Genomic DNA, 27,272 nt, shown 5'->3' with positions numbered 1-27,272 from the left:
GAAGGCCGTGGACCAGACTGATGACCTCAGCTCGACTGAAAAGTGTGTCATCAATAATTCCAGCACAGCGTTCAGAAGAAAACCGACGCCACTGCTTGCAAACACACAAAGACTCACACTTCTTCTTCTGTCGTTGTTGTCATTGTTTTTACAACATTTCTAACTGGTGCGCTGGTCTGACTCTCTCTCTGGCTTCTGATTGGCCCGCATGTCCCTAACAAGAGGTCACGACCCCACCTGGTCTGAGACGTGCAGTTGGATGTGCATGGGATTTTATTTTTTTAGTTTTTTTTTTACCTTTTTCTTTTTTCTTCCTGTAACTCAGAGGTTCGTGAACGTTTGGCCCGAGTGCAAACACACAATGCATGCTGGGATTTGGATGGATGCAGGTGACGTCACATGACCGGCAGGCAGCTGGGCCACATTACCAGCGGTGTCGGGCTGCAGGAAGTCAAGACAAACGGGCCGCCGCCGGTTTCCTCGCATTATGAGCGGCGCACCAAAGCCTGTCAGGTGCCGTCACTCAACGAAGCACTTTGGTGTTGTGCGTCTTTACTTTGTGTTGTGTGTGTGTGTGTGTGTGTGTGTGTGTGTGTGTGTGTGTGTGTGTGTGTGTGTGTGTGTGAATTCTGCACATGTGTGTTTCCCACCAGCCAATTCCTGAAGGATCCATCTCGGGGCACTGCAGGGAGAGCGAGGAGGGAAAAACAGCGGCGGGCCCAGATGTTTCAGCTCACAGGGCTTAAGGATGAGTTCATGGCGAGAACATCTGAAGCTTTTCAGTCCTTTCTTTCTTTTCTTTTCCTTTTTTCTTCACCTTTCTTGCGTCCGACCCCGGGAATTTAAACTTCTAATCCCGGCACTTTGAGGAGGGACACGTGTGCGCCGACGATCCTGCAACGATTTTGCAAGAGCTTCCTCGAGCCCTTTGAAATGATGCAAAAGAGGGAGTGCGCTGTGAGCGTCTCTCCGTGTTTGTGTGTTTTTTTTGCATGTGCGTGTGCACAGGGGGAGGAGAGGAGAGGGGGAAGGATGGAGCGGAGCGGCGGAGGGGCGCAGGGCAGGAGAGGACGGAGAGGTGGGGGGGGGGTAAAAAAGGAGGAAACAGTCGAGTCTGTGTGATTGTGGACGACAGGAAGGAGAGACTGGAGGTGTTTGCAGTCAGACTTAAGTGGCCCCTATTAACCAGAAGTCTGCGTATGTGTGTGTGTGTGTGTGTGTGTGTGTGTGTGTGTGTGTGTGTGTGTGTGTTGTGGTGATCCTGTTTCATGGGGCAGCCCGGTGCTAATGGCTTCCCCAAGGCCACACACTCCTGGCGTCGTGCTGGTTGAGCGGCTGCGACGCTCTCAGCAGCGTGACGGAGAGCAGGAGGTCAGCAGGGGTCGGATGGATCCCGGTGGGGGAGGGTGGGGGTTGGATGCACTCTGGTCACAACACGCTGCACCCCCGCCCCGTCATCCAACCCCTCCTCCGCTGCTGAGGACAAGCTAGCTGGAAAACCACAAACAAACATGCAGGCAGGCGCTGCTGCTGCTGATGCTGCTGCAGCTTCTCACAGTCCAGGCAACAATAACTCTTCTAAATGTGACTTTGGCTGTTGGTTTTCCCCCAAGACAAACCCTCCTCTGTGCTTTGGTTGCTTCTGGCCGTCTCTTATTGCGTCTTGCGTCTGTTTAGTCTTCCTCTCCTCGTGGCGGAGAGACGGATTTTTCCAGCAGGGCCCAAAGTGACCTGGACTGTAGTGAAGACGCACAAACATCACTCTGTCAGTTACACAAACACACACACACACACACACACGCACACACAAAGAGAGAGAGAGAGAGAAAGAGTAAAAACCTCTTGTAGTCGAGGACCTTCTATGTGAAGGTCAGACTGGGATTTTGCAGCTGTGCACGGTGAAAAGTTGTTGCACATTTGATGGATTTGCCCTTTAAAGGTCCAATTTCACATCTTTATTTTTCACCCCTGCCACCAGCAGAGCAGCCCCGCACGATCTGTCATGTGGAAAATGTTCATCAAATGACTTAGAAAACAGCATATTTAGCCCTCTGTTTGCAGCCTGCCGCTGAAGCCGAAACTGTATTGGTCCTTTCACATGTTTGGAGGGGGAAGGGGGGGGGTACAATGGGGTCTCACAGGGTGCAGTCAACACTAGCCTGGGAGAGATATCAATGCCCTTTGTGATGTCACAAAGGGACGGATTCAGCCACACACTTCCTGAAAAGTGGAGCAAGCAAGAGAAGCAAAGCGTGAGCCTGCCTTGTTTCTCAGGCAGAATGGAGAGAAATATTTCAAGTCAGGAGACTTTGTTCAAACACTTCACAAACAGTGCCTTACAACCACTTTTACAAAGTGTATTTCCACGTCATTTCCCGCGTCACATTTTTGCTTCCTGTTCTTTTCACACCACCTTGATTGTTTCTGGGTCCATTTCACCTGCATTCCTCTGTGCACATCTTCACACGTGCGCTCTCCTCTTTTGTCTGTGTAACCTCTTCCTCCATTCAGCTGGACTCCGGCGGGCCACCGGCGTCGACCCCATCAGCAACATTTCACCTGTTAAATCAGTCAGCCTTGGTGCCCTGCCCTCCGGGTACTCGGGCCAGCCAGAGAGCGACGGCCAATCACTGCCCACCTGGACGGTGGTCAGGTGAGACCTCTTTAAGATGTGTTTTTATGAGGCCGTAGACAGCAGACAGGAGGAGGCGCTGAAGGTCATGCTGTCTTTTTACGGCTCGGGGAGGGGAGAGTGTCCGGGCTTTAATAGAGGGGGACCATGATGCACCTGGGCTTCTGGCTGGTGACTTAACCCTTTCACTCCTCGTCGTTTCCAAGCCGCGTTCAGACTGCCAGCCCAAATCTGATCTTCAGCCCATCCAGATTGAACCCGGATGGCTCTTTTGCAGTCTGCACAGCCACAAATAACATGAAATCCGATTTTTGCAAAACGGGTTGAAACCACCCTGGGGAGGCATTTGGACAGATGCGTCTCAGTGTGAACAGCTCCAAACACACCGATGGGTTTTGACTGTTTGTGACGTCACTCTACGCAACACAAGAGCCAATGCCCCAGACCAGAGAGCACAACGTAACGTAATGGAGCAGACAGAAGCAGTAGAGAACAGCAGTGCCTGTTTTGTGTGTTTTGTGGACATGTGGACATGTGGACATGTCATTAGCGCAAAAATCTGCGCCACAAAACGCGGCGCATTTTACCACTGCGCAGCCTTCTCTGAGGATCTGCCCCTTAGAGTTTTCACTTTGCAGTCGTGTGTGGGGAACGTGTTGCCTTCAAGGCTGCGAGAACTTTTACACCTCTGGTGAAAACATGGTCCCACAGGCAGCCACAGAGTGAGAAGAGCCCTGAAGCAGTGTGAGAGGACTGCTGAGGGTGAGCAAGGAGGCGGCAGCGTGTGTGTGTGTATGTGTGTGTGTGTGTGTGTATGTGTGTGTGTGTGCGCGCACCTAATTGAATTTCACCTCCTAAATTGAGCTGGCGGTTTCCTCCCGACTGGCGGCTCCTGCACCCAGTCATCCGGAGAGCCGAGGCCACTTTTCTCTGCTGAGCGAGGGGGGGGGGGGGGGGGATTTGTTTTATTTATTTATTTCATTTTTTTCTTCTTCTTCTTCTTCACCAGATTGACTTTGTCATTTTGATTCATGTGCAGCTCGCGAGTGAGTGTGTTATTGAGCGCTCCCGAGCCGCTGCTCCCGCTGCGCCGCGCTCTCCACCCCTGTGTTATTAACTTAGCATCTTAAGATGTGGCCTGTAAAAGATGAGTCGCTGCTGGGGGAGGGGGCAGGGGGCCGTCGGGGGAGGGGGGAGGGAAGAGAAAAAAGCTGTCAGAGAGAAACCTATTTTTTTTCCCCTCTGTCACCGTCTTAACTTTTTGCACATTCAGCTGCAGCGGTTTGGTTGGAGGAGAAAAGCAGAGAAGTTTCCACTGCACACCTGCTTCACGTTCCTCAAACAATTCTGGCCTGTGGCTGTGAACAAAACTTAATTCTATACTGAAATTAGTGATAAGATTGGAATGCAGAGAGACGGTCCCCATGAGCGTCTCACTGTTTTGATGTTTGCACATAAATATTCATGGCGCACTGATGCAGACGGTGTGTTCACTGCATTAGATGTTCAAGGTGGAGTGAAGTTAAATGTAGCGTCTGAGTGTCTGAGTGTCTGAGTCTGAGTGAGTCTAAATGTAACGTCTGAGTGTTTTTGCACGGCGACAAACTCAAGAGGGTCGCGACTTCTAAAACTTTCATTTTGATGAGAAGTTTTTCTGAGAGAAAACTAACAGTGTGACACAGTGTGTCGCAACAATAGAGCGAAATAAACTAAAAAAAAAAGATTCTCCATAAGTAACTCCACACACTGCCCTGCCCATTATGCTTTTACATTTTCATCGTCACATACTTGATGTTTTGCTATGGAAAAGAAATCTAAAAACTTCTTTGATATAATTTTAATGCTGTAACATTTTTTTTTTGCATGAAATCAAATGAGCCTTTTGTCAAGCCATGAAAGGAACCGAGTGTCAGTTTCCAGCAGTGTGCGCCGCCTCTTGGCTCCAAACTGTGCTGTGGTCAGAGTCGTGTTGATGAGCTCTTCCAGGAAGCCAACTAGACTTTTCCCAGATCCCGACTTCCCTTTGTTGCTTTTCATCCCGGGCTGCCGGCCAACAGTCGTATTAAATCACCCAACCAAGAACTCCAGAGCTCAGCAGCTATTTAGCCCTCTGTTTGCAGCCTCCCTCTCAAAATAAAAACCTCAGCTCAGCTTTGGCCTCCAGCCAAAGTCGGTGCTCTGCTACACGGTCAGCGTGTTTGGAGGAGGACGAAAATGACACCGCAGGAAAAAAGGGTTGGTGGCACTCAGACGACTGATATCTGCACAGGCGCCCCCTAGAGCGAGCCAGCGGCAGACAGACAGGCAGACAGACAGGCAGACAGGCAGACAGGCAGACAGGCTCCCTAGAGGAAACCTGACGCTGGAGCCTCCACTCCATGTGGAGCAAAGAGGAAAGAAAAGAAAAACCCACCCAGAGAAACGCGTCAAACCGACAGAGAGAAAGAAAAGAAAACCCCACACGAGTAAAAAAAAGTCGACGATATGTAAAACGCGTGCGAGCTCAACAGGTGCCAAGGTTCTGTGGCGAGGAGATGAACGCTTGCAGCAGGAAAGCCATCCAGCGTCATTATAAATCACTCATGGAGGAGCTCCCCCCTCATTCCCCTCCCCCGCCACCACTGCAGACTGGAGCTCAGCAGCCGGGCCGGCTGATCGACGGGCCTCTGGCTTAATGGGGAAAGCAAACGTAGGAGCAGGAAGCTCGTGTGTTCCGAACTCATCTGGCTCTGATTAGAGCTGCCACAGAGTAGAGAGACAGAGAGAGAGAGAGAGAGAGAGAGGAGTCAGATTGGAAGGGAGTGAGGAAGGAGGGGCGAGCTACGAGGGAGTCGGGGGGGAGGGAGGGGGAGGGAGGGGTGAGGGAAAACAACAAGAAAGTGTTGGGAGAAAAGTGTCTGCCTGGAGGATTTGGGATTCAGGAGCCAGAGTGGGAATCATCAAAGTCCTCAGAGAGGAGCAGGAGGAGCAGGAGGAGCAGGAGCTCTGGCTGCAGCAGCTGATGCTCCTCCAGCCAGCAGTGACCTGGACCTGGCGTGGGGCGGTCCAGTCAAGTCCTGCCCACCACCCCGCATCGCAGCATCGTCACAGCTGCTTCATGTGGTTTCTTAATGACGAAAAAATCCAAATGGTTAATTTTTATTTTTTTTCTGGTGTAGTGCTGAAAAAGAGGGAAAAGCCCATTGAAAAAAGAAAATAATATCTTGGAAGGTGACTGAGCAAAACATCAATATCATTACATTTAAAGGGGAGGATACAGTTTTGTTGTTGTTGTTGTTGTTGTTGTTGTTGTTGTTGTTGTTGTTGTTGTTGTTTCAGTTGAATCGTGTCTTGACGCCTCCTGGTGGCCTCGTGGGGTCTGACTAAACTCTCCACCAGGTAAAGCTTTCAGCATCGCTGGGTGTCGTCCTCTGAAAGGCCTGCCAGTCACTTCTGAAAGCTCTGAAACATTTTGTGTCTTGTTTGAGAGGATTTTTACGGACTCAATTCCAAATATTGAAATGTAAAAAAAAACAACCAAAAAAACCAAAACAAAGTCAGTTGGACAGTTTGTGACACCAACATCCATAGTTTCAAACTGCAGTTTTGAACACCGAGTTGAGGACGGTCCGTGCCCATGACTTGGAGAGCTCCTCAGACGCTTGCTGTAGGTGCCTAAATGTACATTTTATTTCAGCATGTAAATAATTTTATGAATAATTTGCTTTAGAGAACCATTTCATGATTTATCTTTAATTTTATTTAATTAGAAGCTGGAAAGGAAATATTTTATTTTGAAAGGTGACCTGCAGCTATTTTAGGTCGAGAAAAAAAAAAAAAAATGGCCGAAATGTTTGTTTGATTGAAAGCGGGTCAAGCCGGAGTGGTCGGGGAGCCCAAAAATTCTTTTGACCTCATCTTGTCTTTGTTGCCTCAAATCAAAACTCAAGAAGGAAAATAATAAACGAGTTAAACGGAACCCACGTCTGATCACATGACCGATGTAGTGGTGCTGGTATGACGGACGTTGAAGACACCTGAGCGTCAAAGGTAAAGAGCTGCTACGTGAATGAAAACCATGGCACTACACTTGCTGTGTGTTAGTTTAACCCTAGCTGATGTTATTGGTTAGTCAGCGACTCGCGACTCACGACTCATTGTCGTGTTTGTGCCTCCGTGCACGTTGGTGCGTCTCTATTCCAGGCTTTGTGTAGAGTTTTGCTGTTTCATGTGTGTGTGTGTTTGCGTGTGCGTGTGTGTGCACGTGTGTTTATTTGTGTGTGTGGTAATCCGGCCTGTCAGAGACTGAGTCCCGGGATTTGGAGACACGTCAGTCTGTTTCAGTTCGTCGTGCTGCTGCTGTGCAGACGGAGCTTTTCTGGGTCAGACCTAATTGGCGACCTGTATTAATAACAGTGAGTGGCATCTGTGTGTGTGTGTGTGTGTGTGTGTGTGTGTGTGTGTGTGTGTGTGTGTGTGTGTGTGTGTGTGTGTGTGTGTGTGTGTGTGTGTGTGTGTGTGTCCTGGATTTTGCTGTCTCACTGTCCTCAGGCACAGCTGAGACAGCCCCGCCCAAACCCCCCTGTAAAAATCCCACCTTCTGACCCTGTTCAGCTTTTTCTGGAGATAGTAGTGTGTGTGTGTGTGTGTGTGTGTGTGTGTGTGTGTGTGTGTGGTGGAGTTAGGGTAGTATTTTGGTTGGGGGAGGGGATTCCAGTCTGATCTAATAACATCACTGTTAACCGGCACAACAAAGCAGTCTGGAATTATGAGCATCGTTTGTCTTCATCTTCAGCTCATCAGCTGCCCAAAAGAATGTTGTTTTTTTGTCATGTCCGCATTTTCCACTGCAAAAATTTACTACAGAAAGTAGTATCCTAAAACACCCAATTTTGGAAATCAGCCCTCTGTGATGTCACGCAGGGCTCTGATTATTCTCCCAAGCAGGTGACAACCCCCCTCCCCCCTCCCCACGGCCAAGTTTTTGCTCCGCCCTCTGAGACCGCCTTGTTCTGAATGTTTTGTAAGGTCCAACAAAGCATCAGCTCCAGAAGGAGGCTGCAAACACAGGGCTAAATCTGCTGGCTTTTTGAACAATGAAGCTGCTCCACTGGAGTCCTGGATCCCAAAAAAAAAGAAAAGAAAAAAAGCGTCTCTGAATGAAAATGTGCAGCTGGTCCGACAGCGTCGACGTGCAGCTGCTGGGCTCCGGCTGCTGGGCTCCTCTGCGACAGCTGCAGGTGCCTGAGTATCGCTCTCTGCACGGCCCGTTGCATCGTGGGTAGGCTGCGGTAAATCTTTGCGCTGGCTCCAGTTGTGTGTTCAGCGTATAATTTAAGATTTCGCTGCTTACTTCTAAAAACACAGGGCTGCCCCGAGGGGCCCAGGCGCAGGCTCGGCTTCCCTGGAACTCACAACAGGCTTCAGCGTCGTTGGGACGGCAGTAAATTATAGGAAACGGCAGTGAAAAAAAAGTAAAAGAATAACGGAGAGACGCGTCAACAGATCTGTTGTTTCTGTGCTTTTAAATGATGTCTTCTGGCCGGACACAACGTGATAAAAATGTCCAATGTGGCGTGACAGAGAGAAAGAAAAGCTCCTTGTTGTTTCTTCACTCAGTGAGAGAACTCCATCGTTAATGTTGCAGGATACACTGTCAGCCTCAGAGTGTAAAAAGCCAGAGCAGAGACATCGGTCAGCTGAATCCCCCCCCCTCACCCCCCACCCCTGCTGCTGCGGCTGCTGCTGCTCCGCCTCCTACTAAACCCTCTGGGTGCTGCCCAGTTTGACACGCACCCCACGCTGCACCGCTGTTTGTCTGACGCTCCTCAGCTCCAGCTGCACTTCTCCTGTCTCTCGTCCTGTCAGTCGCCACCGACCTTCAGCGCTCTGACAGGCAGCAGCAGCAGCAGCAGCAGCAGCAGCAGCAGCAGCAGCAGCAAACAGAACCTGTTTGTTTGCAGGAGCTGGTCTGTGTGTGTTTCATGTGTCCTTGCAACATTAATCCACGTTCAGTCAAAAACCCGTAATAGCATAATAAAGCATTTTAGTTCAATTTCACATCCAGTTTTAGCTGCAGCAGCATCCATGCTAATCTCGTTAGCGGCAGCTAGGCTCACAGCTGCTTCCTGTTCTTCTTCGTCTTCTTCTGCTTGTTATTTCTTGTAAGGGCCAGCCAGCACTCTTCACCATAACTACACCACTGAATAATGTCAACCAGTACACGAGCTATTATCTTGCTAGATTTTTGAATTGCTGTCACATCGTCATGTGCAGGTGTTGACTAACTCTGCCGACAGAAGCGTCACCTGTTTTGCTTTGTCCAGTGTGGCGTCGTCCCTCGCTGTGGATCCCGACTCTCTCCCCCCCCCCCCCCCCAGTAAAAACTAAACGCACTGTATGACTGAAAACACACTTGCAGCTTTTTTTTTTTCTTTAGGAGCTTTTGCAAAAAAAAAAAGAAAAAAGAGAAAAGCAAAGCAAAGGGAGTTTTCCAGAGCACAGCAATCCAGCTGCGCTTGCAAAGGTTTTGCTCTTGTGCTCTCGTTGATAACGCTCAAGATGAATGCTAAGAATTCCCCCACCCTCCCATCCCCGGTCCGGTCAGCAGCAGCAGCAGCAGCAGCAGCAGCAGCAGCAGCAGCAGCAGCAGCAGCAGCAGCAGCAGCAGCAGGGCGACGGCTCCCTGGCGCTCGGCACCGACGCCGCCTCAGACTTGGACGCCGGCGGTGTGCGCTGATCTGTGGAATGCGACGGCTTGTAATTCCTCACATCTGCTTTCTTCATGAGTCTTTATAAGGGCAAGCTATTCTGCCGCCGCTGCTGTTTGCTAACACTGTCTTGGAGATGGCCTGAGAACATCCAGCGGCGTCCTCAGCGGGCGGCCGGATCTCACGTTGTTCACGTCGACCAAAGTTTGCCAAGAACCGGCGGACGTAATGGACTTGCATCTGAACAACGGTCGGGGGGGTGGGGTGGGAGGAGTTAGTGGGGGTACGGGAGCGCCGGCTAGCTCGCTGAACTCGGTTGCCATGGCGACGGAGAACGGTCGGAGTGCAATCGTCCTTTTGTGCATCTGCCTGCTCTGCCTCTTTACTATTAATGGACATGAATATTTATCCGCTTAGGGCAGATTTCCACAGCGGCGGCGAGGCAGCGGCCTGTGGTGAGCGCAGACACGAGCTGATGAAGTGCTCGGTGTCACAGGCGCGTGCACACGTGCTGATGCACGGAGGCACGGAGCTCGTCTCCCGGCCGCTCTCACGAGGTCGCCCGGTGGGAATAATGCGGCTGTGCGCGGGGCCGGACTCAGTCGTCCTGGAGATGTGAACCATCGATCTCCGCTGCAAAGAGACGCTTCCTGCACACGTCACCGTGTTTCATTGCAGCAAATCTCGGCCAATTAAAACCGTGAGCAAATTAATTCACTCTTTCAAAGAGGATTTGCAGATTTTCTGAGCCTCAGCACTGATTATTAATTATTTTTTTTCCCCCAGTTTTTAAATGCTTTATGGCATGCGTAATTAAACGTATTAGGAAACCCCAGGCTAAGGGCAACGGCTGAGCAGCTTAGCTTAGCTTAGCATAAAACAACCTGCTAAAAAAAACTAAGTCAGGCTTCATCGAGCGCTGCTCCTGGCTAGTAGCATCATCAACAATGGTTAATAATCCCATTAATGTGCAGATTAAAGCTTCTTTTTACTTCTGACACCAGATGTTTGTGTGTATCGGATCCACACCTGTCTGCTGATGGATGTCAATCATCATCTTGGAGGAGAAAAAAAAGCCTCCGGTTGGGCGCTGATATTTCTTTCCCCCTGCAATCCAACACTAGTACTGGACTAGAAGCAGGAAGTGAGACCAGCCTTGCACTGCAATTGCTTTTGTGTTTATTTGTATTTTCAAGGCCACTGTATGATCTCCATGATGATGTTGTGTGATTGGCTGTGGTTGCCCTCCTCTCCTCCTCTCTTCCTTCCCCTCCTGACTCTTTTGTCTCTTGTCTTTCTCTTCACATCCTCCTGCTTCCGTAACATTATTTCATGGGGGGGGGGGAATAAGGAGAAGAAGTGGAGAATATAGGCTCCTCCTCCCCAGGGGCTTCCCACAGCGGCTTTCACGGCAGATTCAATCAGAAGCAGCGTCTGTGGGATCCTCAGAGGGGAGAATCGAGAAAAGTCCCTCTTTTTTTTTTCTCCCTCCTCCATCTTCGTCTTGCGATTCATTTGCATGCTTTTCTCATCTTGCTCGGGGCCCTCTGGTTAACGAGACTCACCTCCCGTGGCTGTCTGGCAATCTCCCCGCTCTGTGATGACTAATTTAAACGCTTTTGATAATCCGCTCCTATCGTGAATTAAACAGCCATTAGAGGAAAGGTTCAGGCGGGGGGGTGGAGGGGGGCGCGGTGGGGTGATGTGGTGGACGGACGGACGGACAGAGGCGTCCTCGCTCTGCTCATCTCTTCATCTCATTGGTCCTGTGGACCCAGAGTGCTTCTCCCCCTGATTTAAAGCCAGTGTGTTTTGTCAGCAAGAGACATTTTATTTTTCTAATGTTGGGCTTCTGTGGCAGAAGCAGAAATCATCTGGGATGGAGTTACAATATTTCTAGGTTTTAGATTGAGACAAAGGAAAACGTCACCGCGTGTGGATTTCTGAAATTTGCAGGATTTCATTTTAGCGACTCATGTTTCCCATGATCTGATTCATTTACTGCACACATCCATCTGGAAAAGAGCCCTACGGTATCCCTTTCAATTTTTTTTTAAGCAGGTGCAACTTGAAACTTTTCAGCTGCATTGCAAAGTCGGCGGCAGGAAAAAGAAAAATCAACTTAATTTCTTTGAATTTGGAACACAGACGTGCACATTTTCAGAGATTTATAATCTCGCTTTAATGCAATTTAAGAGGGGGGGGGAGGGGGGATCACAGCCTGGGTTCACATCAGCCCAGCTCCCTTCAATTTTTCCCGTGAGATAGCGACAGCTAGCTGACAACTTCCACCTTCCAGCTACAGCCCCCCCCCCCGACCCCCCGACCCCCCCGTCTGCTGCCACAAGGCCCTTCTGTGCCCTTTGTGCAGGGAAATCATATGCTGTGTGGTTCCAGACCTTAAAGGTTTACAGTTCCAGTAAAAAGTGATCATAAAAAAAGAGAAACCCTCGTGACACTGCAGATAAATCTTTCCTCGGCTTGTCCTCAATCATTTCATCCAGAAAGGTCAAGTGAGTTTTCATATTTTCTTCTCTCGGTTCAAGAAGGCAGCGGTTCACACCGACACCCTGCAGTGAGAAGGTTGTGAGTTTGAATCCCAGGCCTCCCAGGGAGCTTTCTGTGTGGAGTTGGCATTGATAACGGTTGATTATATTTGTTTTATTTGATTAAACAATTATTTGCAGAGAAAAATATTGAAAATGCAAATCATATCTGTTGTCATGTGCGTCGCAATAAACGTCCGTGTGAAACACAACAGTGGAACCAATGTTCAGCAGCAGCAAAATGTATAAAACAAACCTTTGATTCTGGAACATTTTCATGGAATCATTTCTTTGAGCTGATGAATCGATTCAATCGTTTCAGCCCTAATCGGCCTCTTCTTCCTCGCGTCTGCCCAGCTTCTCTCCACCCCAGCCTCCTCCCACTGGCCAAAGACGTGGCCAGTGAGTGGGATGTTTGTCCTTAGGTGAACGTGCACATTGCTTCTTTGGTTCCCATTGGAGCCCTGCAACAAATTGGCAACTTGGCGGCGATGTGACCCTGCCTTGACCCCCAGCAGTGCTTGGTGTGAAGGGGAATTAAAGGACTGAACACGTTCATTTCATTTTCCATGAACTGGACTTTGATTTTGTTCACATCTCTCGTGGACTATTACATCAACACCCGGGTGGGAAGGACTTCAAGCAGCAACCGAGGAAAACCCAACCAAGGATGGTCCAACAAAGACCGTTATTGGTTTTCACACCTGAGTCCGAGTGGCTGACGCTTCCGCTCTGCACCGGCCGTGACCTCCTTCTTCTTTTTTCTTTTTTTTTTTGCTGAGCAGCGAAACATTCCTGTCAGGAGAGAAGGAGAGGAGGAGGAAGAGGAGGAGGAAGGAGGAAAAAAAAAGAAGACCCTCTTTCATTTTTAAACACGGCCCTGCGGCTAGCCGACATCTGTATCGTTAGCACTAATTAACGACACTGGCAGCTTCAGGATAAACAGATTAGAAGAGAGGAGCAGCAGCAGCAGCAGCAGCAGCAGCAGCAGCAGCTCCTCCTGACTGGAGGTGAGCGGTCGGAGCAGGTTTACAGCAGGGGGAGTGGGGAGGGGAGGAGGGGACGGGGGGGGTGATGAGGCGGCCTTTGATGTGCGTGAGCCGTTCCCTGAAAGGAAAAAAATCCCCGATCTTGGCGTTAAACTTTGATGCAGCTGTCACTCCGGAGTCACGCAGCGGCAGCAGATTGAACATTCATCCCGGGGGGAATATAAATATCGCATTACAGAATCAAATCTTGATTTTTTTTTCATCCTCTGTCTAAAGTAATGTGTACACACTTCCAGGGCTGACAGACACCTCGGTTCTCCCTTGATGGACCTGAGCTGTTGGATTTATGATTTTTTTTTTTTTTTTTTTTGAAAGGAGATTTTTCCACGAGACTCAGCGTCCAGACGGACAGTGGAGGGAAAAAAAATAGAAAATATAGAAAAAGCGGCGCCGCTCCCTGTTCTCCTCTTTGCTTTCCCTTTTCATTAAATCCTGGTGATGCTCCCTCCCTCTTCCCCCTCCTCACCCTCTAACCCCCCCCCCCACCCCCCTCCTCACACCTCCTTGATGTTTGATCTCGCACCGAGACGACTCAACGTGTTTCCACGTCGGCTCTGCGAGCTCATTGGCCGATCCCAGGTTCCTCACCTTCACCTCCTCCTCCCCCTCCTCCTCCTCCTCCTCCTCCTCCTCCTCCTCCATCTCCCCCTCTGCCCCCGCCAGAGTAATTGCGCCTGCTGCCGCCGCGGTGCTCCCGCTGACGGAGCGGCTCCGATCAATCACCCGGATTATCTGCTGTGGGCTGACCAGTAATGAAAGTGAGTCCCGCCAGTGAATGAACGTCTCCCATCGCTCAGACGTGATGAGAAGCGTCGCTGCCCCGGCGGACAAATAAAGAGTCCGTTCCTCCTCCATCACTCTGCCGACGCCGACGCGACTTTAATTTCAATTTATTACCACGTCTTTATTGTACACGACTCCTCATAATCTGCCCCCCCCCCCACCCCCCACCCCCCGCCAGTCGCCAAATCATTTAAGGGGGCAATGGTGCCGAATGGCGGGAAGGGAACACGACGACGACCCCCATCAGAGCAGTTCATGAGTCCGTCGACTCGTCTACTTTAGGGTTTCACTTTGCTCTTCTTTTCATCTCCAGCAGCTTCAGCAGCTTCGGCAGCAGCAGCAGCAGCAGCAGCAGCGGCAGCAGCGGCAGCTTTAAACGTCAACACACCTTTCAAGTGTTTCAAGTTGACACATTAAAATTCTAAACATCTGCTTGCTCCCACATTTCTGCATACACAGAAATTATTTAGTGTTTTTCACGCCATCATTGACGCATCCCGTTCTTCTTCTTCTTCTTCTTCTTCTTCTTCTTCTTCTTTTTCTGTTCTTTTTAAAAGTTTGGGCTGAAAGTCACAACCATGATGTTCAGGATGTCGTTCAGGATGTTGTGTTGCCAGCTGCTGCCTTGTTTTGTTTAGTTTTCTTTTCTCGCACTGGTTATGTGTCGGTGTTGAAGCTACTTGGATTGTGGGTTAGCCGCCGAGCTCCCGAGCTGTGTGCACTGGCTGCTCAGCGTTTGTAAAACACATCCATCAGGTCTCATTAGCTGTGCTTTATCACCCAACCCTTGATGAAACCAATGGCGTTAGCGTGCTAGCTAGCAGCATGTTCTCTTGTAATAAACTTTTGTGTGGTGGCATTGCACAATTTGGAGTAACACAACTCAACCCAACAACAACAACAACAACAACAACAACAACAACAACAACAACAGTGTTTTCTTGGACCAGACACCTTCTCATGATCTAATGTTAATTCTTATCACAATTTGAATTCTGACTAACTTGATGTTGCCTGACTGCTAAATTCCCCACCGAGTTTAAAAGGATCCTGCAGCATTTGATGCGTCTGGATGCAGACGCCTGATTTGTTTGCGTGGGTTTTTAGTTCATCTGGTCTCTAAAGGAATTTAAAGCAAATTTACATTCACGTCTGATGGCATCTGGTGGGCTGCCATGAGGAAGAAGAAGCCCCTCGCTGTCGACCTCGTATCTGTTGGAGGGATTGAACAGGTGTCGCAGAGGAGCGGAGCCGCTCTCCTTATTGGCCACGCACACGCACACACACACTCACACACACACGCACACACACACCAGCAGAGTCCCTGATGGCTGTCCTCCGCCTCGGCTCGGCGGATCTCACATACAGCCGACAGTAATGAGGAAAAAAAGGATAACAGTGCTGCAGCCACAGCTGAGCCCTGCAGCTCCTGTCAGCTTTAAACGTGCACACAAGATGAGCGGCGGCGGCGGCCGGCACAGTTGCTAAGGAAGTGCTGGTATCCATGCAGGAGTTGGCAGGGAAACATCCCCAAAGTTGATCTAAGAGATTGGAGGCTGCAGGAGTCGGGTTCATGCTGCATCTATATTTATTTATGTGCCGCGCCGCTGCCGCTTGGAATTCAAGGATGGGATGGGGGGGGGGCGTGTGGGGGTAGCTCACGCATCTGTGATGAGTTTTAAAAAAAAGAGGAAATAAAAACGGCGTAGCAGGTCCAACGCAGGCCGGGAACTCTATCATTGCCTGTACGGAGGGAGAAAGAGAGTGGAAAAACAAGAGAGTTTGTAGCCAAACCTGCTGTCTGCCGCTGGGTAATGCTAACGATGCTAACGATGCTAATGCTGCTGCTGCTGGTGATGAATGAAGTCGTGTCGCCTCCACACCTGGTTTCTGCTCTCTATTTAATTAGACGACTAAGAAAGAAGCTCCAAACATGCACCGCTCTGCAGGTGCGCCACCGCAGCACACAGCAAAACAATTCACGCACGGCTGAGCGCTGATCCCCCTCCCCCCCGCCCTCATTCCCTCCCCCAACCTCCCGCCAAGCTCAGAGCCTTTATTTAAAATGGGGATTCGGATGAATGCGTGGCTGAGAGCTGTTTAAGCTCGCCCAATGGAGTTCCTGAGGAGGCTCGCACCTTTGGCAAAGATCCCAGCATGCATTCTGAAAGCGGCTGATACTGCGGCGAGGGAGCGGCGACGTCTCCTTTCCTCTGAGCTCCGCCAAACACACACATACACACACAACGCATTCACTCAGATGCACTCAGTTTTTTTTTTACTTTGTTAATGCGTTACTGATACAAATGTGAATCAAACATCTTCCTCATATATACTATGATAATATCATTTCGCAATTTCCAACCATTGGAAGAGACACCAGTGACTGTGTCTGTTTTTAAATGAGGTATTTGAGGAGATATTATCACAATTCCTGACCTCATTTGCACTCAACTGACACGACTGCAGCGTCGTGTCTTTGTTATCAGCTCGGTCGTAAAAGTGCTCCAACAGGAAAAGCTGAAGCTCAACGAGGAACAGGCACTTTCTCTTGGAAGCACATCAGTGGGCGAGAAACTCTGCCGGTGACGCGTGTCGACTTATCAAGAGTTTGTTGGAGGTTTTTTTTGCTTTTCTTTTTTTTCTTTTGGCAGCCAGAAACTGCCGAGCTGATGAGAAACCATGGGCTGCTGCTCCATGCTGAGGCATCACGTGACATGAAGGACCTCAAAGTCAATCCGGCAACGTGATATTTCCATTTGCAGTGGCTCTGATTGGCTGTTTTGGAGCGGGAGTGAGCAACGATTTCCCGAAGCCCTCCAGTTCCTGAGTGTCTGAAGGCCCTGTGTTCCAAAGGTCAGAGGTCAGGAGTCAACTGACTGTACGTTTGGTTTAAGCTAACGTTCACTATGAGGTGCGACTCCCAGTAAAGCCGACAACAAGAGCAAGAAAGCTGCCTTCTTTGTTGTCGTTAGCACTGTGTGCTGTATGTGAGCTCAACACAACGCACCATACTGTGGATGAAACTCATACGGCGGCAAAAAATACCAGCTGACTTGCCGAGTCAACAGCTCAGCATACAGCTTGTAGCAGGCGCTCTTACCCACGGCCGGATGGTTAGCCTTCAGGTGGTCAGATTTAGCTTGAGTTGCTAATGAAGTCTCCGGCTCAGGAGCTCGGGGTGACGCCGCCCAGCGCACCATTCGTTCATTTAATGAGCCCCACTTCTCTGCGGTGCGCAGGGCCAAAAGCCATGGCGCTGAAATAATGATTCAGCTATTAACATCTTCTGGATGCTTCTGCAGCAGATTCGACCGCTGCATGAGTAACGAGCCTGACAAAATTAAAGCCTCAAAGAAAGGGCACATTTAGCCCTCTGTTTACAGCCTCCTGCAAAAAGTTTTTTAGCTTTTGGCAAATTTTAGTGCACACTGCTGTAGGAGCGTATGGACTTTTCTCATTGCACTGGGTGACAGACTACAAACAACAGGTCCCGGCGATTAGAACAGAGGAGGGGAAACAAAGTCCCGTGACAGACAAGTGGAGCCCCTCCTCCCAGAGGTGGAGGAGGGGGCAGCGCAGTTGTGGCTCCTGTGGCCTACTTTTTCCTCCGCTGCTGCTGCTGCTGCTCGACCCTCCTGGGGGCCATGGAGGTAAACGGCGCCCGGACTGAGGTCGACCACGCTCCTGCACCTGTGGTGCACGTCAAAGAGAGGCAGCCGGGGCAGAGCGGAGCCGTCGCCGCAGGTTTCTGTCTTTACATTCCCCTCCCACCACACACACACACACACACACACACACACACACGCACACACACGCACGCACACACACTGCAGCAGCCTCGGCCTCTCTCTGTGAGAGTCTCTGTGTATTTTTCTCCAACCCTGCAGATGTATCTGCTGTTAGAGGAGGTTGTACAGTGAGTTAACTGACTAACCCTCCTCCACCCCCACCCCACCCCCACCCCCCCTCCACACACACACACACACACACACACACACACACATACAACACACACTCAGCCTCCTTCAGTTTCTCTGGGTTGTTTCCTCAGGTTTAACTGGAGCGAAACGTCGGTCCAACACAATCGACGCGGATCGACTCGCTGTCCAACTCGCCACTGCGCCGCTGCTCTGCGAGCAAACGAGGTACTTTCTCCATCATGCTGAGCCATTCCGGGGAACGCGACGAACACAACAACTCATTTTGCTCTTTGCCTGTCGCGGCTGCCAGAAGCCCCTCGGCCTCATTGGTCCTCGCAGGTCTTGGTGTAAGGCTGCGTTTCTCAGCTGTTTTGAGTTTCACTGCTGTGAAATACCTCCGTCTCCTCATGTGAGTCCTCATGTTCATCAGCTGACCCACAAGTTCATATAGATGTTTTAAAAAAAAAGTCTTTGCAATTTTCTAGGATTTGAAGGTTTTTCAATTATCCCCCCCCCCAAAAAAAAATGCAATTATTTTCCAAGCTCTTACTTTCCTATTGGCCTTTTTTGTCCACTCGCAGTTCACTCATGGTCAGTGGAAGTGCAGCCAGGCTCTGCAGCAGCAGCAGCAGCAGCAGCGGCAGTGAGACCTTCATCATTATATAGGAGGAAGGAATCCACCCACATATGTTTTTATTTATTTGTTTTCCTGCAGGGGAACGTACGCGGCAGGAGAAAATAATGGCCACACAAACCGGAGACGCCTCTAAAGGATTTCTAATTTAAGATTTAATGCGCTAATACTTTATTTTTCTCGCCTCTTCCCTTCAAATTGGTTTGTAATTGCACTTTAAAACGGCGTTGGGAGCGGGTTGCCTGGTTGCCGCCGGGTAGCGTGCACATTATGACAGGACGCGTTAAGATTAGAGGGTCTTTCTTTTTTTGGGGGGGGGGGGGATAAATGAACTGGATGTTTTCCCTTCCAGCTCATTGACGCCGTCATCTCTACTGTAACCTTCCCTTCCCGTCAGCTTAGCCGTGCGACAGACTCGCTGTGAGCCAGATGGAGACGCATGAATTGGCACACGACTCCACGTGCAAGCGCCACTCTTCTTTTTTTTTTTGTTTGTTTGTTGTTTTTTTTTTCTTTTTTTTGGATGATGCAACGGCCAAATGTGTTGCCCTCCGGGGGCTGTCGCTGCTCGGCAATGAAGGTGAACGTGCAACAGCTTTCCGGATGAAATGTTGGTAGGATATAGAAGTGAAATTATGCACAGGGAAAATAGCAGCGTGTGTGTGTGTGTGTGTGTGTGTGTGTGTGTGTGTGTGTGTGTGTGTGTGTGTGTGTGTGTGTGTGTGTGTGTGTGTGTGTGTGTGTGTGTGTGTGTGTGTGTGTGTGGGAGGGGAGGGGGGGGGGGTTACCAGAGCTAGTGAGAGTTGCTGGATGTGTCTGAGGCTGCTTCCAGCCTCAAGGGCCACCCAGACATGAGCAGCGGCACCCAGACTCACAGCTTGATCCCCATCCTGGAGTCACACAGGGGGGGCCAAGAAGCTACAAGCATGGCACGTGCCCCCCACCCCTCCCTCCGTCCCTCCCTCCCTCTGCCCCCGCCCTCACCAACCCCCCCCACGGGTGCTGGCTGATGCCCCCTGACAGATTGAGGCTGCATGGATGTCTTCAAAGTCTTTTGTTTGTGCATGGTGTTAGCGTGCAGCTCCATGTGAGACTGTGCTTTTATCTATAATGATTATGAGGGCAAACACACACAGACTTCTTTGGCTCTATTTTTTTTTTTTTTTTTTTTTTTATTTGATTAATGCTGAAAAACAAAGAACGTCTGCGTTGAAGATTACAATGCATTCAAATGAAGGAGGCCAACCACTTTATTTGAAATGTAGGCCTAATACGCTGATTTTTATTTTGAAGAGCGCATCATGACGGCACTATGGAGATGATGCAGTTATATCTATCAGAGCAAAACAGTGTCCAGTACTATTTAATGAAGCCAAGGGGGAAAAAAATGCTCTACATTCCATTACGTGCATCATTCTATCTACAGATGTTAGATTACAAATACACACCGTATACAATTTATCTTTGTCACCCGTGAAAGGGTGACAAAGACTAAAAGATTACAGGATTTTGAATTCAGGAAATGCACTTCACAAACTGCATGGAACAAGTGTTAAGCTTACTGATTACTCCATATAAAGTTAATAGCTGGTAATTTATTTTGAAAAGTAAGCTGAATATGAAGTGAAAGAAGTATTATAGAGGCATTTGATTCTTTCTAAAAAAAAATAAATAAAAAAAACATTTGAACCTCAGATTTCTAACCGCATAAAGCTGCACATTGAAATTCGTGCTATTTTAAACCTGTGCGGCAGCCACCGAATTTCAACACGAGGAGGAGAATTTACAGCTTGTCTCTTTAGATTTACATGAAAACAAAGCAGTACATCAAAATTTTGCTCCCCAACCAAAATAAACTGCAATGTTAAATTACCTCTGCGGCGCTGCCGGGTAAATTACCTTAAGACTAGATCCCCTGTGTGTGTGTGTGTGTGTGTGTGTGTGTGTGTGTGTGTGTGTGTGTGTGTGTGTGCGTGCGTGCGCGCATGTGCAAATGCACGCGCAAAACAATGAGGCTTACTTTGTTGGAGGCTGTGAAGCATGACCACAGCCAGTTTAATGAGATAGCGTGCGGTATGATGCTATGTGTGTGAAATTGGAGCGCGGGCTGTGTAAATTGAATTAAATGGGTTTGTGTGTGTGATAAGAATGTTCATGTGAGGACGAGGCCGCGAGCCTGTGCGCTAGCGCCGAGCTGCTAGCGGTGCGCTCGCGTGTGCATGTGATGTGCGATATGTGATTAACATGGACACGGTGAGGAAATTGTTTTAGCAGCAAGTGGAAGGCGGCTCTGTGCGGTGCCAGGGGAACGTCAAAAAAAAAAAAAAAGGTTTTAAGTGAATTTTGTGGATTTAGTGAACATGAAAGGTGATCCAAAGTTCAACATCTTGAAAACTTACAGGCTGCTGGATGGTTGAGAATTTGAAATTTGAATTTGTGTGTGTGTCTGTGTCTGTGTGTATGTCTATGGGTCCAACCTTCAAAAGCTCCTGTCTGTTAATTTGTTTTCAGACTGTGATCATATGTCTGGACCAGTGAGGAAGAGTTTTTAATCAGGAAGTTGCTACCAGTTTTTGGTTGTTTGTTTTTTTTTACTGCCCTCCCCTCTGAAAACAACTTTTTGCTGGCTCTTTTTTCTAATGGACGTGTGAAAAAGAATCCAACTGGTTTGGTAAACATTCCATCTGAAGTGTCAGGTTACCGTAAAACCATCTCAGCTCTCGCTGAAGAAGAACAGCAGAACATTTGAACGTGTTTTACCGCCCCAAACGTTGTGAGCCGATCCGATAAAATCCGCAGTTCCAGAGTTGCAGATCCTTCCTCGTGTGTTGATCAACCAGCAATCAGCTCAGAAGATAATTAAATAAGCAATACATGTATATGCTGGGTGCAGCGAGCTGCGTCCAGGGCCTCTCCCCGCCCAGCACCAGTGATCCGTGCCAGCGCTCAAAGAGAAGCCGGGGAGTGTGGAGGAGCCAGGAGGGGAGGTGGGAGCTGTGTGAGTGATTCACCTCCGCCTTCCTTTGCTCTGAAAATACCCGGAGAGCCAAAAAGAAAATACCTCACAGCTGTTCTCCAGGCAGCCCCGGCCATTCCTCGGGTTCTACAGACGGAGGCCCTGCGTCTCAAAAGCCAGCAGCTCTCACCCACCCGCACACCACCGCTCCGCAACTTTGAAAGAAAGAAAAAAAAAAATGCTCTTAAATTTGCGGAATTCCTGAGGGCCAATAAGATCAGCATCAGGAGAGCACGCAGAGACTGAGAGGTGCCGGTGGTGGAGGAGGAGGCGGTGGTGGTGGTGGTGGTGGTGGAGGAGGAGAAGGTGGTGGAGGAGAAGGTGGAGGTTGAGGAGGAGGTGGAGGTGGTGGTGGAGGAGGTGGAGGTTGAGGAGGAGGTGGTGGAGGAGGAGGTGGTGGAGGAGGTGGAGGTTGAGGAGGAGGTGGTGGAGGAGGAGGTGGAGGTGGTGGAGGAGGAGGTGGTGGTGGTGGTGGAGGAGGTGGAGGTTGAGGAGGAGGTGGAGGTGGTGGTGGAGGAGGTGGTGGTGGAGGAGGTGGAGGTTGAGGAGGAGGTGGAGGTGGTGGTGGAGGAGGTGGTGGTGGAGGAGGTGGAGGTTGAGGAGGAGGTTGAGGAGGTGGAGGTTGAGGAGGAGGTGGTGGTGGTGGTGGAGGAGGAGGTGGTGGAGGAGGAGGAGGTGGTGGAGGAGGAGGTGGTGGTGGTGGTGGAGGAGGAGGAGGAGGAGGAGGAGGTGGAGGAGGACGTATCACGTATGCCAGCGGGAATGTCAGTGTCACGACCTCATCGCAGAGGGAAGAAGAGAAAACGAGCTGAGCCTCGGCTGCTCTTATCTGGCCCTGCATCTGTAGTAGATTTGGTGACACGAGGCGCACAGAGGGGTAGAAAACACTTCAGCCCCTCCCTCCCTCCCTCCTTCGCTCACCCGTCTTCCCTCCTCGCCCCCCCCTCGCCTCTGAACACCCGAGCGACGGCACGACTCTTGTTTTCCGCCTGTGCGAGAGCCACGCGGCGTGGATAATTGACGAGAAGGCAAACAACAACAATCGTGTTTTCACCACAGAAGAAGAGTCGTCCCTGTTTGACATCCTCTCTTTGACGCCCGCAGAGCTTTGTCTGCCGCTGTCTTCCCTTTCAGCCCTGATCACACGATACTGTATGTTAATGTTGTTAGCGACGAGGTTCAAACAAGCAAACCCGCCGGCCTTTATCTTATCGGGACAAAGATCCCACAGAAAACATTTTTTGAAGGGTAAGCAACACTTTTTCTACTTGTTGCAGTAACCAGTTAGAGAGCTCCGGCTCCAGGCGACCCGCTGGTGTGAGTGGTGCACTGAAAATAAACATCCATCACTAAAGTGCCGATGATAAAAATCTGAAGTCGGAGCCATGAAGCGAAAAGCTCAGAGAAAACCCTCCTCCGCTGCCGTTTGTCTTTGTTTGTCTTTGAATGTGGAGAAGAAAAAAAAGAAAAAAAAAACTACCAAGCAGTGCTGACAGCACGGCAGCATCCACACTAATCTCTTTAGCAGCAGCCAGACGCACATTCTTTTCAATTATGTGCCTCCCTCATCCATTTAGGGTTTTTTTTTTGTTGTTGTTGCTCTTTGAAAGGCTGCCTTGCTGCAGTTGCTCGCTACTTGCAGTGTGCCGACTGCAAAGAAAGCTCTTGAAACACACGGACGTCACTTTTCATCTTGACACTGGCGAGCCGGGGAGAAGAAGTGAATCAAAACGATCCCAACAAAAAAGTTATAAAGTTGGAAAAGCTGCAAGGAGTTGACAGACTTCTCTCTCTCTCTCCAAAACATTTTCGTCTCCTCGTGTATTTTTCTGACTCAGTTATGAACAGTGAAATTAGAGCTCATAAAATGGTCATTTCAGCAGTTTTCTATCGCTTTAAGCTCGTGGCTCACTTCCCAAACAGCACGGGCTCCACAAAAGGGGAAGGTAGACCGGGGGCGTGGCCTCCGCAGCCGAGTCTCCGCCCCCGGGAGCGGAGCGGGCGGCCGGATGAAGCGCACCGCGGCTCTCTCCCTCCGACAGACACTCAGTGCGCGCAGCCCGGCCAGCCTGCAGGACGCAGCGGAGGATTTTTAACGAGTTTGGACGCGTCAGAGACTCACTTCGCTCCGGACAACGAAGCGGTTGTCGCCTCTTCGCCACACAGGATCAGCTGACAGCTCTACTGCCGCGAGACGTTATCGCAGGAAGGAGGGAGTAGAGAAGGAAAAGAGAAGAAGAAGAAGAAGAAGAAGAAGAAGCGTTTGAGGTAAGGAGATCTTTTTTTTTTTTTTCCCACGGCGTGGCCAGAAATGTACCTCCAACTTTAAACGATCACGATTCTGACGGAAACATCGCACGTTTGTTTGTTTGTTTGTTTGTTTGTTTGTTTGTTTGTTTCTCTCTTCTGCTGTCCGCTTTGTTAAACGCGAGTCCTAATATCGGCGCTGATGGTGCGCAGTGGTGATTTCACGTCACTTTGTTGCGCAAAGTTAGACTTTCATCGTTTTCATCTTTAAATCTCAGCTTAAAAAAGTTGTTGGATTAAACTATTGATTAAAACACGCGACAATTGTCACCGTGGTTGTTCGGCAGCGTTACTCTTTGTGTGTGTGTGTGCGTGTGTGTGTGTGCGTGCGTGATTGACTTGAAGTGAACGTAAACAAACAAAAAGTGTTAAAAAAAATAAAAAAAAATAAAAACCCGAGGCTTTATTATTATTATTATTATTATGTGATAATTGCGGGTTATTATGACATGGGAAGCTGACATCAGGATGGTCTTGTTGGAGGTGTGTGTGTGTGTGTGGGGGGGGGGGGGCTCCCAGGGCCGATGTGTGTCAGCCACCACCAGGGCTGCTGGCCTCCTTCCCACGGGGCTGCGGTGGGGTGTGTGCTGGGGGTGGGAGTGGGTGGGGGGGTCACCAGATGGACGTCCCGGTCGGGCGGCGCTACCTTTTTGCTGCGGGGCTCCGTCTGACTGGCTGTCAGCCTGCATTAATCACTGGGATCCATCATCCAGCGGCGGAACCCCCCCACCCCCCACCCCCCCTGCTGTCTGATGACCTCCACTGCGGACGAGCGCTGCGACACGTCCCCGGGCAAAAACCAATTCCAAGAGGAACTTGGTTTGGAACTCACCAGCAGCAGCTCCACTTCCAGAGTCGACTCCTCTGAAAAGTTTTCCTGAGGAGCGACGAGTCACTGCAGACAGTGACACAAGTCACAGCTGGGAAATCTGAGGTTGGACTGCCAGGTCTTGTGTGTGCGTGTGTGTGTGTGTGTGTGTGAGACGCTCCCCGGCCTCCAGTTGAAGTCACATCCCACCGCCGCGGCTCTCCGTCTCCCCCGGGCAGAGCTGCTCGGACGGACGGACGGACGGAGATCCTGTCGCACCGCGGCGCTGAAGATGAATCACAGCAGTAATGAGCCGCTGCCTCATTTTTACATCTTCTCTTCTGTGTGCGTGTGTTTTTTTTTGTTTTTTTTTTTCTTAAACCGCCACCATCCTCCTCATGTCTCCCTAAGAAATTCTCAGGAGTTAACAATGCATGCAGAGAGAGGAGCACGCACACACTCACACACACACACACACACACACACGGAGTGGAAACAGAGACGTGTTTGTTCACCACGTTGTGGGTGAACATTTGCCTTGTCCAAAAAAAAAAAAAAAAACTGAGGCCGCGGAGAGAGAGAGAAACAGTAGCATTGATGCTTTTGGAGCAGCTGCCAACCCAGATGACTAAACTCCCCCCGAAGCCTTTTCACCGCTCGGCTCGATTCACATGTTGTCGGGGAGGGCGGAGCGCTGAAGGAGGGAGAGCAACAAGAGTTGAGCCGCTCCAACACACCCGGCAACGTCTGCAGGGAAGAGTGATCACAACAACACACACACACACACACACACACACACACACACACACACACACACACACACACACACAAAAGAAAACACGGCAAAAACAAGAGGGGTTTGTGTCAACGTGCACGGTGAATTTGCCGGGTCGAACGTAAAAGAGGAGAGAACAACAACCGGGACAAAGCGCCAGCGGCAACAGTGCGGAGGATCGCAATTAGCCGAGGGGAGCGAGGAGTGAGCTCCAGCCTCTTCTGAGCCCGCGGCCGTGCTCACTCCCAACCGCCCACGCAGACATGGAACACCTGGTGTGAGACTGGCCGCCGTTTTCACGGCGAATCCCGATAAGGTGTTGCTCTATTAATCGCACGTCTGCAGCCGGCGATGAAACCAACGGCGGAAAGAACAAAAAATAAAGAGGAAGTGTGAGGCCGGGTATTCGTGTGTGTGTGTGTGTGTGTGTGCCACCACGTCCTTGGCAGACACAGAACAGACAGGATGGCAGTGTGTAGCGCCTCCTGCTGAGAGGAAGTGGCCGGATGACTGACTTGAAGCGACGCTCATTAAAGCCTCGAAATGAATCAAACCATCCGTTCCGCATGGTCGCATTTCTGCTGCTACCTTCCCATCTCTGGAGCACTGGCTTCAGGTTTGCTTCTTTTTCTGTGGGGGCGGTTCTCTTTCCTACTTGGCCGGGACTTTTAAGACTTTAAAGCTGCCTGCAATTCCTGCTTGACGGAGATTTTTTTTTATTTTAATTTTTTTACTAAAATAAGTCCCATGCTAGCAGGATTGTTGGTGATGTGTCCACCAGCAGTGCGGTTGACCCATCACAGCCCAGTCCAGACGGTCTTCAGACCAGTTGGTTGGTTGCGGACTGGGAGATGGTTGAGCCAGACATTGTCGGCCCCTGTTGTCAACGCTGTTTCCTTCCTCTTCTCTCGTTATTCTTCCTCCTCCAGCAGAGTTTTCCAGACTTTTTGACATTTAGCTGGACTCAGACTGGCACGCCTGAGGGTCTCGTGTTGTTCCTCGTCTGAGGACTTTTGTTTTTCATTTCAGACTCTGGTGGAGCAAAAAAAAAAACAAAAACAAAACAGCAACTCCGCAGAGCTCCAGGAAGCAGCATGTTTAGCCTCTGTTTACAGTCTACAGCTAAAACGCACGGTTTTAGCTTCCAGAATTCTCATTTCTGGGGAGTTCACTGACTGCAACATTTCATGTCCTTTAGAAATCTGGTTTTAGAAGATAAATCACACAATACATCAATCTTCTGTTATGTCAGTGTGGTGCTTTATTGTTTTCCGCCTGCATCCCCTCCACCCATCCACCCTGATTCCTCATTTGCAGGGTCCTCCATGCTCGCTGACCACAGCCTCCACCTCCGCCTCCCTCCATCCTATCTGTCTCTGCCTCTATCAGCTCATCTATTATTGCTGTTTCCTCTTGGCCCTGCCATCCCTTCTCATCTGCCCTTTATTCACCTCCCCTCATCCAACCAGCCGAGCCGCATCTGTGCCCGTATCGACGGGATCTCAGCAGCAGAGCAGCGGGGAGGGTGGGGGAAAGGTGGGGTGGCGGCGGGGGTGGAGCAGGGTCATCGCTCCTCGCTCCTCGCCGTCCTCTCCCTCCCTATCGGCCTGGCTGGCTGGCTCGGACGGCGGCGGTCCGCGGAGAGCCTGTCACTAAATGGAGTATCTATCTGCTCAATGAGAAAATTGCTTTTTTCGATTGCTAGAGCACCCTTCATTTAATGCGCCCGCGATGCACAGGCAGTCCCGGCCCAGTAAATGGCTGCCGCGTCTTTGTTGTAGGCCGAAAATGAGAAAATGAAATTATTGAAGAGAAAAAATAATTTGCTGTGGGAGAGGCGTGACTCTTATCGGCTGGTTAAACGCCACCGAGGTGTGTCCTGTCGTCACACACACACACACACACACACACACACACACACACACACAGCTCTATATATAGATGTGAAGATGCCCGAACCCTTTGATGCTAGGAGGCGGCTTCAGCCAGGAGGGGAGTCGGTTGGGGGGGAGGGGTCATGTGATCAGAACTCGGCAGCTTTGGAAAACGGCCTCTCTGAAGTAGGATTTGAGATTATACGTGAGGAGGTTTGAGTCGGAGTCTAATCTGT

The 27,272-nt window shown here is 50.0% G+C and overlaps 2 protein-coding genes across 2 annotated transcripts in view; one reads left to right on the top strand and one right to left on the bottom strand.

Annotated features, from left to right (window-relative positions):
* Nucleotides 1-27,272, bottom strand: part of edc3 (enhancer of mRNA decapping 3 homolog (S. cerevisiae)) — a 237,940-nt gene that overhangs the window by 79,922 nt on the left and 130,746 nt on the right. The gene's annotated exons all lie outside the window — the stretch shown is intronic.
* The window catches only part of tspan18b (tetraspanin 18b), a 38,597-nt gene continuing 34,644 nt past the window's right edge, over nucleotides 23,320-27,272 (top strand). The window contains exon 1 of the mRNA XM_076027384.1: nucleotides 23,320-23,540. The gene's annotated coding sequence lies outside the window, so the exon portion shown is untranslated. The remainder of the gene's footprint in view (nucleotides 23,541-27,272) is intronic.

The sequence above is a fragment of the Nelusetta ayraudi genome, unplaced genomic scaffold (assembly GCF_046127955.1).
Source record: "Nelusetta ayraudi isolate G7.1 ecotype Tasmania unplaced genomic scaffold, CSIRO-AGI_Nayr_v1 ptg000020l, whole genome shotgun sequence".
NCBI lineage: Eukaryota > Metazoa > Chordata > Actinopteri > Tetraodontiformes > Monacanthidae > Nelusetta > Nelusetta ayraudi.
Note: the sequence above shows the minus strand (reverse complement) of the source record. Positions and strands in the feature narration are given on the sequence as shown.